The 12,793-nt window shown below is 40.3% G+C and overlaps 1 long non-coding RNA gene across 4 annotated transcripts in view; it reads right to left on the minus strand.

Moving 5' to 3' along the window:
- Nucleotides 1-12,793, minus strand: part of LOC143266921 (uncharacterized) — a 75,212-nt gene that overhangs the window by 14,790 nt on the left and 47,629 nt on the right. Inside the window, exons 6-7 of one of the 4 annotated variants that reach the window (XR_013041757.1) lie at nucleotides 8,992-10,609; nucleotides 4,931-6,803 (exon numbers count right to left, since the gene is read on the minus strand). The exons of 2 other annotated variants lie outside the window; for them this stretch is intronic. This is a non-coding gene — a long non-coding RNA (uncharacterized LOC143266921). Of the gene's footprint in view, nucleotides 1-317; nucleotides 1,813-4,930; nucleotides 6,804-8,991; nucleotides 10,610-12,793 lie in introns of those variants that run through there. One more of the 4 variants, XR_013041758.1, reaches the window with a different exon arrangement.

Here is a 12,793-nt window from a genome sequence, read left to right on the forward strand (position 1 = left end):
TCAGAACCTGAGATGGAATCTCCAGAAAGCACGTGACAATGGGGTGTGTTGGCCACCTCTACATTCAAGGTTCTCTTCAGGTGAGGTGGGACAGGGAGACAGGAGAAGACCTGGTTTCTCACAGCACAGCTAGCTGGGCAGACACAGAAGCACAGAAGAGATTCTGTTGGACCAAAGGGGCCAGGAAAGATCAGCACTCCAGGCAGTCAGGTCACATCTGCAGATGTGCTGAAGCACCTGTGCATCCTTGCTCACACAGCAGCGTGTACATTCTGAAAAATAAATACAGATCATGGACATGTGCAAACACACTCACAATTCATATATAAAGGATTTTAAAGGAAAAATACACAAATATTTCTGAAAAAAAGGTTCTCAAGTATCTCATCTCATTTGGTTTATGTTGTTTGTTTCATTTGTAACATCTACTTTTACAGCTTGAATAGACTTGACTTGAGATCCTGCCACCTCAGCAAGCAAATACTGAAATTCCAAGTGTACATCACCAGGCCTGGCTTTTCTGATGTTTCTAAAGCATTGGTTGATTCTTGTCTTGCCTTGCAAGAGTCAAAATCTCCTCTTGAATGAGGAGGAGCTGCAAGCCAAATTGCAGTGCTCTGTCTCAAGTAGGCACAGGTGAGAGAATTGGCTTTCCCCAGCCATGACCCTGTGCAGTCCACAATTTACACAATTCCAGATACAAGCAAGAGAGTCAGCCTTTGCCAGCTTTGAGCCTTCTGAACTCAGCAATCTACACATCCAAATAATATAATGAAGGAGCAGGAGGATGCTGTTCAGTTCCTACTGGGCTTGGAGAAATAATTAGGAAAGGGCTTACTGGTTCAAGATAAGTCAAGAAATCTGCCCAGGACAGATTTCTGTACCATCTTCACTCACAGTTCGAGTCTTGGGCTGCAGCTTCTCCAGGTGGTATGTTTATATGGATTGCCCTGCAATTCTGGGGTCTCAAGGATCTTACCAATCCTTACAACATGCCCTATTAGAGACAAGCTGTGGTATTATGACCTTGAGATAAGTCTCTGTACATTTCTATCCTGTCTGCAACCTATTAAAATTTGATAGGGTTTCTCTTGGTCTCAGAGCTCTTGAATACAGTGGTCTACATGGCTGAACATGATCACAACAGTCTTTCTTCAATATGGAAGCTCTGGAATATTAATAATTTGAGTCAGTCTATGTCTGAAAGGCACAGACCAATGGAGCTACTTTTTAGAGACTTAGTCTCAAACCCAGGGAAATGTAAGTCCAGACTTGAGAGTCTAGAAGCCAGCAGACCTGGACATATGTACCACAGATAAAGAAGATTTGTTTATATCCAGAGAGACACAGCGGAAGTTTACATTTTCTCTGCCTGTTTGTCCTGTTTATCTCCCATGTGCCTTCATGTTACCTACCTGAGTTGAGAGGGGACTTTGCCCACTGAGTCTGTGAACTCACATGGACATTTTTTTTTACAACCAACTCATAGTCATACCTAGAAATATATTGTTCCATCCACTCAAGCTGGTAAAGTCCACTCTCACAGCTCCCACTCACCTGTGGCCAGAGTTTGGAGAAGAAAATCCCTGCCTGCTGTGTGGTTCTATCATGGGTCCTGAAAGTGAGGAATGTGCTGCTGGAGGGAATGCTGATGACTTCATGTTTTTCCTCTAGGCTGCCAGGCTGAGTTCTGCTCAGGGACACCAGGCCCTGTAACCTCAGACTTCTCTCTCTTTTCCATTGCAGTTCAGAACTCCTAAGGCCTCTGCCCTGTGGTCCTTCCAAAGGATTTATGGGATCAGTTCCTCCATTCTGCAAGGAAGAACAATACCAAAAAAGGACTAGAAACATGCGGTGTCTTATGTGGTACCCAGGTAAAGATATGAAAACTCCTTCTTGATCTCAGATTGTTTCTTCCCCCTTTGCTTTCCATGACTCCGAGAAAACATATCCAGGGGCTGTGTCCATACATATCACTCCACAGAAGGAACCATGGATGGCAAGGCCTGGCCACCTTGAATTTGATGAGTTTGCATTTGGTTGCTTTTCAAAGTCCCTTGAATTGAACAATTTGCTTCAATGCTATAATTAGAAATTTTCACTCTAGTGGTGGCTAATGCCTGTAACTCCAGTCATTGGCAAACTGGGGCGGGAGGCTTCCTACAAGTTCAAACCTGGCTCATATACAGAGTGAGATATTGAAGTAAAAGCAGGCAGGCTGGCAAGCAGAATGTCAGCTATGAGACATGGAGACAGGCATATTGACTAATTCTAAAAGGAGGAGGACTCAATTCCTTCTGTGGCCTTGTCTGACCACCTATTCTGTGGTAAGCCTTGGAATAATAAATTAAATACCTCGAGACCCCTGAGCAGACCTAATGGCTGCTGCAGGGAAGAACCTAGGCCAGGATGAGCTAAGAGGGACATCATATCAGGTTCATCTTATCATCTCTGCCTTCATAGAGTACCCAGCAATGCCGGGGTCCAGACTCAGCAGTTTCGAGGGTCTCAAAGGGCAGGAATGTCTGGCAGGCACAAGAAAAAACTGGAACACAGGAGTTGGTCAAGCTGACAAGTCTTGTCAGATCTGGAGATGTGCGTTTTCTCTGCCTTTTCCTGATCTGACTCAACCCCAGTCTTTTATTGTAATAATACAAGGAAATAGGGGGTGAGAAAAGTCAACAGGTGATTGAGTTCTCCACAATAGTTTCAAAAGTTCTTTTTGTAAATCAGCAAAGTGTACCCCATGCCCTTTGATTGCACATAGAAGTTCCAAGGAAGAAAGCCAAAGCATACCAGCTTATTCTTTTGCAGATTAATAATTATCAGACCATTTGAGGTAATCACCCCAGAGGCCATCTACTTGCAGTTTCTCAGAAAGCACAGAAGTACAAGCAATGGTTTAAAGTACCAGACTGCCAGTTTCCTGTCAGCTTAAGTCCTTCTTCATCTCTCTGTAATTCACCAAGTTGTCTTCTAACTAGTTCTGGACAACTCTTGTCTTTTATCCTATCTATATGTCACTCCATCTACAGTTTTCTCCACCAGCCTTCTGGGTTTCCCCCATGACCTGTATAACAGCTTTAACTCCTGCCATTGACACAATTTCAATATCATTTCTAATTTCATGGAAACCACCGCAGGAGAGAGAAAGAAAACCATAGAGAGCAAATAGAAGAGGAGGATTACAAGAACCAGTAACAATTGGATGGGTGAAAACAAGGGTTGTTTTCTCGCTGGCCCACAGAAGGCAGGCTTAGTAGAATATCTGGTGGGGCAGGCCCAGAGGGATTGATATCCTCATTCTCTGGTATCTCCAGCACAGATTCCACTGGCAACACGTCAGGCTTTTCACATGCTGTCTCCGGCACAGCAAAGCACTGGAGCAGTAAAAGTGGAGAAACACTGAGGTGAGGGAGAAGGATGAGAGTCATTCACTGGGGTGGGGCTTCACTTACTTGTGCTGTGAGAGAGTGGGATTGACAGTGCCAGGGAATTGTAACAAGTTGTTTTCTCTTGTCAGGTAAGGGAAGAATATCATGTCACTCATATTATAATCCCTGTGCAGAATGGAGAGCCTGATTATTGTTATGCTGAGAACGAGGAGGAACTCCTTCTTATTCAAGAAGAGCTGGGGCTTCTCACCTTAGGTTGGATTCATGTAAGCAAACTGATCTCCCTGTGACACACTTCTATTTCTTTCTCTGTACAGAGTCAATCCATTCCAGATCATCTGTCTCTGAGTACAAGCAGTCACCAGTGTTCTAGCCTTGAGTCAAAGGCACATTTTCTGGTGTATTTCCAGCTCTTCTAATTTTATCTCTTACTCATAGAAATTCTTCAAAGTTCCAATTCTTGTGAGTGAGTAGAGAATGGATGCTTCCCCAGAATGTATGAGAACATAGTGTAGAGACTATGTACCTAAAATTATTTTAACTAAGTCAAAAGAGTTTATTCTAATAACTGCATATTTGTCTTTAGGAAAAAGCTCTTGCTTTGTGCACACCTAAAGAGCTCCATCATGAAAGGTTTTCAAGTATTTGGACAAGCTTGTGGTGATCTTCAAGGATATACATTTCTTTCCTTACAAGAGTTCTTCTGAACAATTCTCTAATTTCCAAGGTGTGAAACTCACAGAACAAGCATCTTTTCTTGGAATGGCACAGGTATAAGCCACAATCAGTTGGTTATTTCTAGGTTTTGAGAGATGGCAAGTACTTTTGTACTCACAATTGGGAAGTACTGATGTATGAGGCAGTCTTCTGTGTCTTCATGCTTCACTTGCATGAATTCTTATTGATTACCTAACAATAATATACCATGGCAGATAGAAATTTGGCCCTCAGTACCTGGACGCTAGTGGGTGATGACACAGAAAATGAGCACCAATTCCCATGAGGCAGAGTGAATTCTATTCTTCAGGAGGAAAATACAGGACACTGTGGGTTTCAGAGGAAGAGGGGTCCCACTTGAGGTGACTTTTGATGACTTGTAAAGAGGTGCCAAAAGAGAGTTCCTGGAGGAGGGGTCTTGCATCAGTCAGTGGCATGTTTTTTTGGGATTTGTGGTTTGTATCAGAAAAGGATGGCAGATTTGTATTGAAATGACCATTCAGAGCCATGCTTCCAATTGTCCAGTGTGGGCAGTAAGAATAGTGGTGATTTGAATAAATGGAGAACTCTTCAGGTAATTTTGGGCAGAATGATGAGGTGACCAAACCAGACTCCAGAATGTAAAATGAAGGAGTTGTAAGGCTAAGTGCAATGGGGGAAGTCAGTTAATGTTTGAGAGCTGCTCACTTCCAATGATGATGAGAGGGTGATGACCATGTGCATAGAAATGTGGCGTTTCAGAGATCCAGGGGTGAGGAATAGAGGTTGTCAAGGCTGTGACAGGGCAGGCTTGGAGTTGGGCTCATGGGGATGGCAGTGACCCTCTCATAAGCATGAGTAGGGCATCTAGAGGAAGACTGATTTTGGAAGTGGGGTTCAGTCCTACCTTGTGTAATTGAAAGCAGTGTGAGATACCACATCTTGGAACCTTTGCTGGCAGTTAGAAGGAGGTTCTGGGAAGCCAGGTGAAGGCAGGAGAGGGATCTGGAAAGCTTCTGCATGGAGCTGGACTTGAAAATCTGGTAAATGGGGAGTGATGAGAACTGAGGACGAAATCTAATGAGGAGAGAAGAAACATAGTGAGGGATGACAGACACAAGGCTATAGGAGAAATGGTTATGGGGTTCACAGAAGCCACACAACAGGGAAAGCAGGGAAATAATTCAAGATGTGACCCAAGGACAGGTTCTGGCAGGAAGAGGATTCAGATCTCATGCTGGAGCTGGAGCTCATTGGAGGATGTTGGCTAATGAATTTTAGACCTTGGTGGGAAGAGACTGCAAGGTTTAAAGAAGCCATGGAATATTGTGGTATTTTACTTGTACTGAAATGTGATTTTAATTGTATGTTAATAAATAAAGTTGCCCAGGGGTCAGAGCTATTAAAGCCATAGCAAGAGCATGGCGGTTGTGGCACATGCCTTTAATCCCAGCACTTGGTAGACAGAGCCAGGTAGATCTCTGTGTGTTTAAGGATACAGCCAGCATTGGAGACACACACCTTTAAGACCTGGAGGGCTGTACTTACAGGCAGTGACGAGGCAGTCACGTGTTTGGGTTTACAATCAATGAGAAGGCAGAATAGAAAGACTATATTAAAGACAAACACACAAGAAGTAGATCTCTTTCGAAGAGGTAGGACCACCGCAGAAGGAAGGGTAAGGTTTTAGCTCTGAGCTCTGACCTCTTGGCTTTCTCTTTTACATTGGTTCTATGTTTCTTATTTAATAAGACAGTTGGTTACATCTACAATGGAAAGGTGTACTGGCACAGTCCTGGAAGCCTAGCCTTCAGGAATGTGGACCTGCTGGATGGTGACTTTGGCAACAATCTGTGCTACAAGAGAAGACTGTGGCTTGAAAAGAAGTTATCTAATGAAGTTTATGGCTATTGTGAAGTCTGTTAGGACTGTCATATTGAGGCTTACATCCAGACCTTAGATCCTAGGGGAACAGAGAGAGACAAGGCTGCTCTTTGCAGAACTTGATTAACAAAATTCTGACATGTACAGGAACTGGGAAGTGGTTTAAGCACGGTTTTGTTTACTTGAATTTTGTTTTTTTGATTTTAGTTTTTTTCTTCAATTTCCTTTAGTTTTACAAATGCTTGACATTTCAAAATATAACTTTCTTGCTAGTGCACATACATGGACGATATCTCCTTAAGGAGACATCTATGTGCACTTAGAGAAGGTAACAGGAAATTGCCAAGAGCTTGGTCCTGCTTTCCAAATTCCTTCCTCTGAGATTGATCCCCCTCTTGCTCTAACCATCTCTTCTTTGGTTTCTATAGAATTAATCTCCCAAGTGTGCCCCCTCCATGGTATCAGTACTTCAGCACTGCATGTGTCTTGAAATGCAATGTATAGATACATGACTTTTATATCTGACTTGCTTGCCTTGACATCTGCAAGCTTCCTCCCCCACTCTAACATACAGTTATCTGTTGTGTGATTACACCTAGTGAGCCAGTGAAAGAGTGGAGGGAAGGGAAGGAAAGAGGGGTAAGATAATGTGACAGTAGTTTGTACAGTACAACATCCGAATGGCAGAAGGATTTCCTCTTCACATATGGAGAGATCACATAGGGAGATCTCAGAGGCAGGATTGAAGGCATGGAGCTGAAGGCCCAGAGTGACTGTTGAACTAATGTTTGAAGTAGGAATTCTTGGTGAAGATGGAATCCGAGTCTGCTGTTGGCAGAAGGGAAGCAGAGAAAAGTTAGAAGCTGAAGGACAAAACTTGGAATGGTTGCTATTTCGATATCAAGTATAACTAGGCATGAATGGATAAAAGGAGCTGTCCTCAGTGAGGGACCAGCTAAGAAGTGTTTGAGAGAACTTCAGTTTATTTGGACATTTATGGATCAGAAGGACAAAAGAAATTGTCCCTTTTTCCTTTTCCCCCTAGCAGACTGGAGTGTTTTCCTGTCATGATTTGGGAAATCATGGTGGGAGCCAGTTCATGAAGCTTCTTGGGACTGCCTTCCCTGGTGGATCAGGCATGGAGCTCACTGGGAATTCTTGTCTTCTTTTGTCTTCTCAGACCCATCCAACCCAGACAGCCTTCTTGTTAAGTGTGGATTTACACACACATTTTTGCTACCAGAAGATGCTGCTAGAAGCAATTGCAGTGGTGTATTCCCCTAAATATAAAGAGTGAGTATAAAGGGTTCAGGTATGAAAGGTACAAGAGCAAAATGCTCTATGGCTCAGGATACTTTAAAAGGTAAATAATATCCTCAGACTCTCTTAACTGATTGCTATAAAACTTGCTTAAATTGCTATAAAAGCCTTCCTTTTAGGTGCACATTCTAATGAACACCATCTTCTCTTAAAAGATGTGCTGACACCACAGCTGGGTTCCTAAAACAAATCCTCAAGAGCCAGATATTGAAGAAATTCTACACCAGACACTGTATATGAGTGTCATAACTTTTCATTCCCAATGTCATGTTATTTTGAATTTCTCAGCAGAGCTAGTGTTGGAAAAACAATGAAATATCCTGCCTTGTTTTGTAACAATTTTTGTACCCTGGACATTGTTCCACTGAAATTAGTGAACCCTGGTTTTAGCACATCCCCTACTTGGTACTCACAATGATTGATCAGAACAGATCTGTTTTTTTCTTGATTCTTCTTCTTTCTCATTTCTACTATTGGGTTCCTTTGTGACATTAGGTTAATGTTCAAGAAAGACATCCAGAGAGAGTGAGACAGAGAGAGAGGAAGGTACATATACAAGGGTAAGAAGAAGGAGATGAAGGAGGAGGAGGAAGAGGATGAGAGGAAGAGAAGAAAGAGAGGACAAGGGAAGGTGATTGGTACTATGAAAAGAAAAGACAAGATCTAAGGGGAGGACAATGATAGCAGTAATGGCTAAGAATGGGAGGAAGAGGTCCATATGTCCTATAAGGGAGGAAGGGATGCATAGAGAAGGGGAGAGACAGGAGGAGAGGATGGGAGAAGAGATAGAGTGAGAGAGCAATAAGAAGATGGAAAGCAGAGGAGAGGAGGAAAGGAAAGGCAAAGAAGGGAGAAAAGATGAGAGAAAGATGAAGAATAGAGAGAGGAAGGAGACTTGGGAGATATCTGATGACTGTGATTCTTCCTTTTCTCATTTCAGAATTGGAATTTTCACTCTGACACCTTTTGGATTAAATAAAGTATTGTTCTGCCCCCAGAGAGTATTCCTTCCCCATAAACAGGATTTAGCTCTACTCTGTATAAATAGCTATATACAAGAAATTGAGTCCATATTCCCACCCAGGACATAGAATTGATAAGGTTTATCTTCCTTTCTCATCCACATGGAAATTCAGCCTCATCACTCCCCTTCCTAGAAATCCATAATAACCATGTATGTAGGAAGCAGGGGGCAGTGGAATTAAGTTTCTCATATTTGCAACATGGTAATATACTGTCTCTGAGGGTGCTGACCATCCTGCACCTTTTACCTGATATCTGAGGATACTAATAGTGTGTACTTTAGAAGCTATTGAGAGAATAAAGGAAGAAAGACTAGAATGGACTCAGGGACAGAGTGTGTGCTTAAAGTCCATGCTTGAAGACTGGACTCCATCCCCTGTAACATGTGGAAAAAGAAGAAACCAACAAAGTATTGAACCCATTAGTTTATTCAAGGCTTATTACATGTTAATTTGGTCTTCATCAATGTCACTTTTAAGTTTCAGTTGGTGCTCTGAATGCCAAGAAAAAATGTAGGCATATTTTCTCATCCTGTCAGACCACTTTCAAATAACCACACAGAGACTTACTATTAGTTATAAATATTCAGCCAATAACTTAGGCTTGTTACTAACTAGCACTTTCAACTTATAATAACCCCTATTTTTATCTATGCTCTACCATGTGGTAGTACCTTTTTTTCTGCATGGCATATTCATCTTCTTCCTCTGCATCTGGATATCCACGTCATGTGACTCTGCCCTTCTTCTTCCCAGAATACTCTCAGTTTTCCTCTCCTGCCTAACCTCTTCCGGCATAGCTATTTTCCAGTTAGCTCTTTATTAACAATGAGAGCAACACATCTTCACAGTGTAGAAAGGAATTATTACACAGCATTTCCTCCTTTTTGCCTAATTAAAAGAAGGTTTTAATTTTAACATTGTAAAATTACATACAACAAAAACAGTTATCAAGTAAGAATTGCAGTTACAATATCCAGTCCATTTGTATTTGGCAAAGTTAGAGAAAATACTTTATTATTTATCTTATCTTCGTGTGTCTAAAGTTTTGTATCTAGTTTACCTTTTACCATAACTAAAGAAAACTATACATTTAACTACTTAGTCTTTAGATTCATCAAAGATTCATAACCTAATAACAAGGATATCTGGCTGCCTGTACAAGGTTCCTTGGTAATGTTGGGGCATCTATCTTTGGCCTACAGGTCTAACATATCTGATAGACATTCCTGAGAAGCTGGGAATTTTGAAAGACTGTCCTACTTTGTCTTGACAAAGTTCAGCAGTCATTTTCTTTTGTGTCCTGCTGGTCCAGGTTGGACAGCATTCAGTCTGGTATTAAGGAAAGGGAAGTTTCCTTGCTAAGTGGTTAACTTTTGCCATAAAGAAAGAAAACTCTATATGGAGGTTCTTCTATGCCCATCGTTTTCTTGGTAAATTGGTGCTGCCAGAAGCAGATATGTCTCATTGTCATTAAAAGTCTCAGGTTATTAAATGCATTAAATGCCATATTCTGTAGGTTTTGAAGTGTTTGAAGACTTTCATCATAGCATGCCAAAAAATCAAGGGAAATTATGTTTCACTTATATATAAGTAATTTAATATTTAGAAGTACTATGCATACAGTAATACTTAAAATTGCTTTACAAAGTTAAGAAGTTGATATTGTTTATACATTCTGAAAATATTAATATTTTATTAATGGAAAATTCACATAACCCTGGGTTTGTGTAGCATTTCCCAAAACTCTTGAAGTCATTAATATTTGTGTCTGAAAGTGACATGTATTGATTATGTCTTTAAATTCTACAAGAAGGAAGTTGAGTGAACTTGCTAAAGATTGGAGAAAATATTTAAAGCCTATGTGGTGAGTATCAGAATGCATGATAAAGCAGAATTCTCTGGGGCTAAGCTCTGCTCACTGCATTTCAACAGTTACTGAAGTGAGATACTGACCATCGACAAGCTGCTCACCACAAACAGCAGGTATGTGAATGTTGTGTCCTCAGTGGGCAAGGGAAACTGCGCACAGAGGACTAAGTAGGTATGGCTGATTGAAACTGTCATCTTGTCTCTCCATAGTCTCCCAAATCTCTGCTTCCAAGGTATTTCAGGAATTCAAACCTCAAAAGACTTCCAGAATTCCTCTCAGAAATTAAACTGGACTTGGTTGTTAGTGATGGATCACACACTGGCAGAAACTGTAGACTGAAATTCATGTTTACTGTGAGTCACAGCTGCCCTTTCCTGACCTTCTTCTCCTTGACAGAATTTAGGGAAGTGCTGATAGCCCTGTCACAGGAACAGAAAGTGGCAATTAAGGTTCGAGGTGTCAGTTCACAAGAAGAAAAACTCTCTGATGTCTATTTACCTTGTTAAGCAATGCCACAAGGCTACAGAGTCCAGAACATCTTTTTTTCTGTGATACCTTCACATGTTTGCTGTTACAATCTTTACCTGGTATCCGATATGATGTATATGGATCTGGAGAGTTCCCCACTGCCTGTATTGTAGTGTGTTTATCTCATGAATACATTCCAATATTCTGGGCATTTTTATCTGTGGATTGTCATGAAGATGATTCCTGCTTCAGCTTTATTGTCTAATTGATACAAAGTTTTGGTGAATAAAAATAAATACTAGGATATGTTTTATAGCTAGGCCAACTAAGGAGCTGCTCTATATCACAGCTTAGATTTATGATTCAGGAAAACATTTGAGTCCAGAAGCCAGGCACGGGTTTCTTTTGCACCATTAAGTAGAACTAAACTTCAAAATAGCTTGAGATTAGACCAGAGGGCTTGCTAATGGTCTTTAAGATAAACATTCCCAGAAAATCAATCTTTATTCCACAAGGGCAAACTGAGCTGTTTAGCTATGTCATAAATACAAAACACCACAATTATTGCTAGCTGGCAAATGATTAATTCTTTATATTCATTCCTGACCTCAGTTTGTGCAAATAATTCTGCCTAGTAAGGGCTACAGAAAATAATTTGACTCTATAGCCCCAAAACAGGGCTATAGGTTTTTCTTTGATAGTCAGGAGCTACACACCAAACAGAAAAGATATTTTGAGATTTAAAGCATTGTTGAAAGTGCCAACTGAGCTTATACTAAAAGATATAAGGTACCCAAACATGAACTAGAGAATCTATGACATCACTACCATCATTTTTCTGAAACTCAGTACTCAACAGTCAACTCTAGGGTTTAAAGAGAATTTAGAATTTATGATTTCTGATTGTAGAGTTTTAGTGTAAAATGTTTACATGGTCATGAGTTGCTTTAATGTCCCTACTTGAAAGAATGCAGGGGGGAAAGTAGCTATATACTCAGATAGGTTGCAAGTATGCAATTTTCTCATCTTCTTGGGCTCTTCAGCAATTTACGTTTACGATTTCTTTATAAGTCCTTATAATATTTCCTCTCAAGATAGATAATAAAGTAATTGATTCCTTCTTTATAACTAAAATTTACAGTCTGTCAGTAAAAGGTTTGGCTGAGAAAATATGCTCCTTGCTTACACATGAAAGGCTGCTTAGATATATTGCATGAGAGTTTTTGACATGACTCTGCTTCACCTCATGCCTTTACCTATGGAATGTAACCTTTTTATGGCTCTTATATTGCCTGATTTTGTTGGGATATATATAAACAATGAGAAAGAGAGAATGAAGGAGAATAAAGGAACCATCAAGAGAATGTGTGAGTGTTATCATTTTTCCCTCGCCCTCAGATAGAAAAGTCACAGCTTTACCAACACTCTGTATTTTTCTTGGAGCCCAGAGTGCTGCCTTGGAGGCTGGCTCTCCAAGGCAGAGTTAGAGGACAAAGGATATATACATATGCATATGTATGTATGTATGTATGTATGTATATATATATGTATACACACACATATATGTGTGTGTGTATATATATATACACACACACAAACATATATATATATATATATATATATATATATATATATATATATGAAATGTCAAACTAAACAGAAACAAAAGAGGAGGAGGAGAGAAAGAAAAAGAGCCAGACAGAGGCACAGAAAGACAACAGAGACAGAGACAATAACCATTCATAAACCACTTGTTACTCATATGGGTAGTGATTTTAAACTACTTATTTAAACTACTTCATGACATAAATGAAATATGTTGTGAACTTTCATTGCTTCATTGATAGGAAACACAGCAACTTCATCAAATTTATACTTATATTGTATATATATAGTAGAGGTTCCTCTATCCATCTCCCTCCACATTGCCCCTGTGTGAGTTTAAGGTCTTAATCTATTTAGAGCCACTTTAAGAACACAAAGCAATAAGACTTCACATAGAGGTCTTAAATAGAGATCAATTTCAGATGGTCTATTTCAATGATAAGTCATTTGGCAAGCAAGTTCTTTGGAAAACCAAACAATGCAAAAAGCTCTAGTGGTAAGAGACTAAAAAGATTAATCTAAAACAAAGT

The sequence above is a fragment of the Peromyscus maniculatus genome, chromosome 1 (genome assembly GCF_049852395.1).
Source record: "Peromyscus maniculatus bairdii isolate BWxNUB_F1_BW_parent chromosome 1, HU_Pman_BW_mat_3.1, whole genome shotgun sequence".
NCBI classification, from domain to species: Eukaryota; Metazoa; Chordata; class Mammalia; order Rodentia; family Cricetidae; genus Peromyscus; species Peromyscus maniculatus.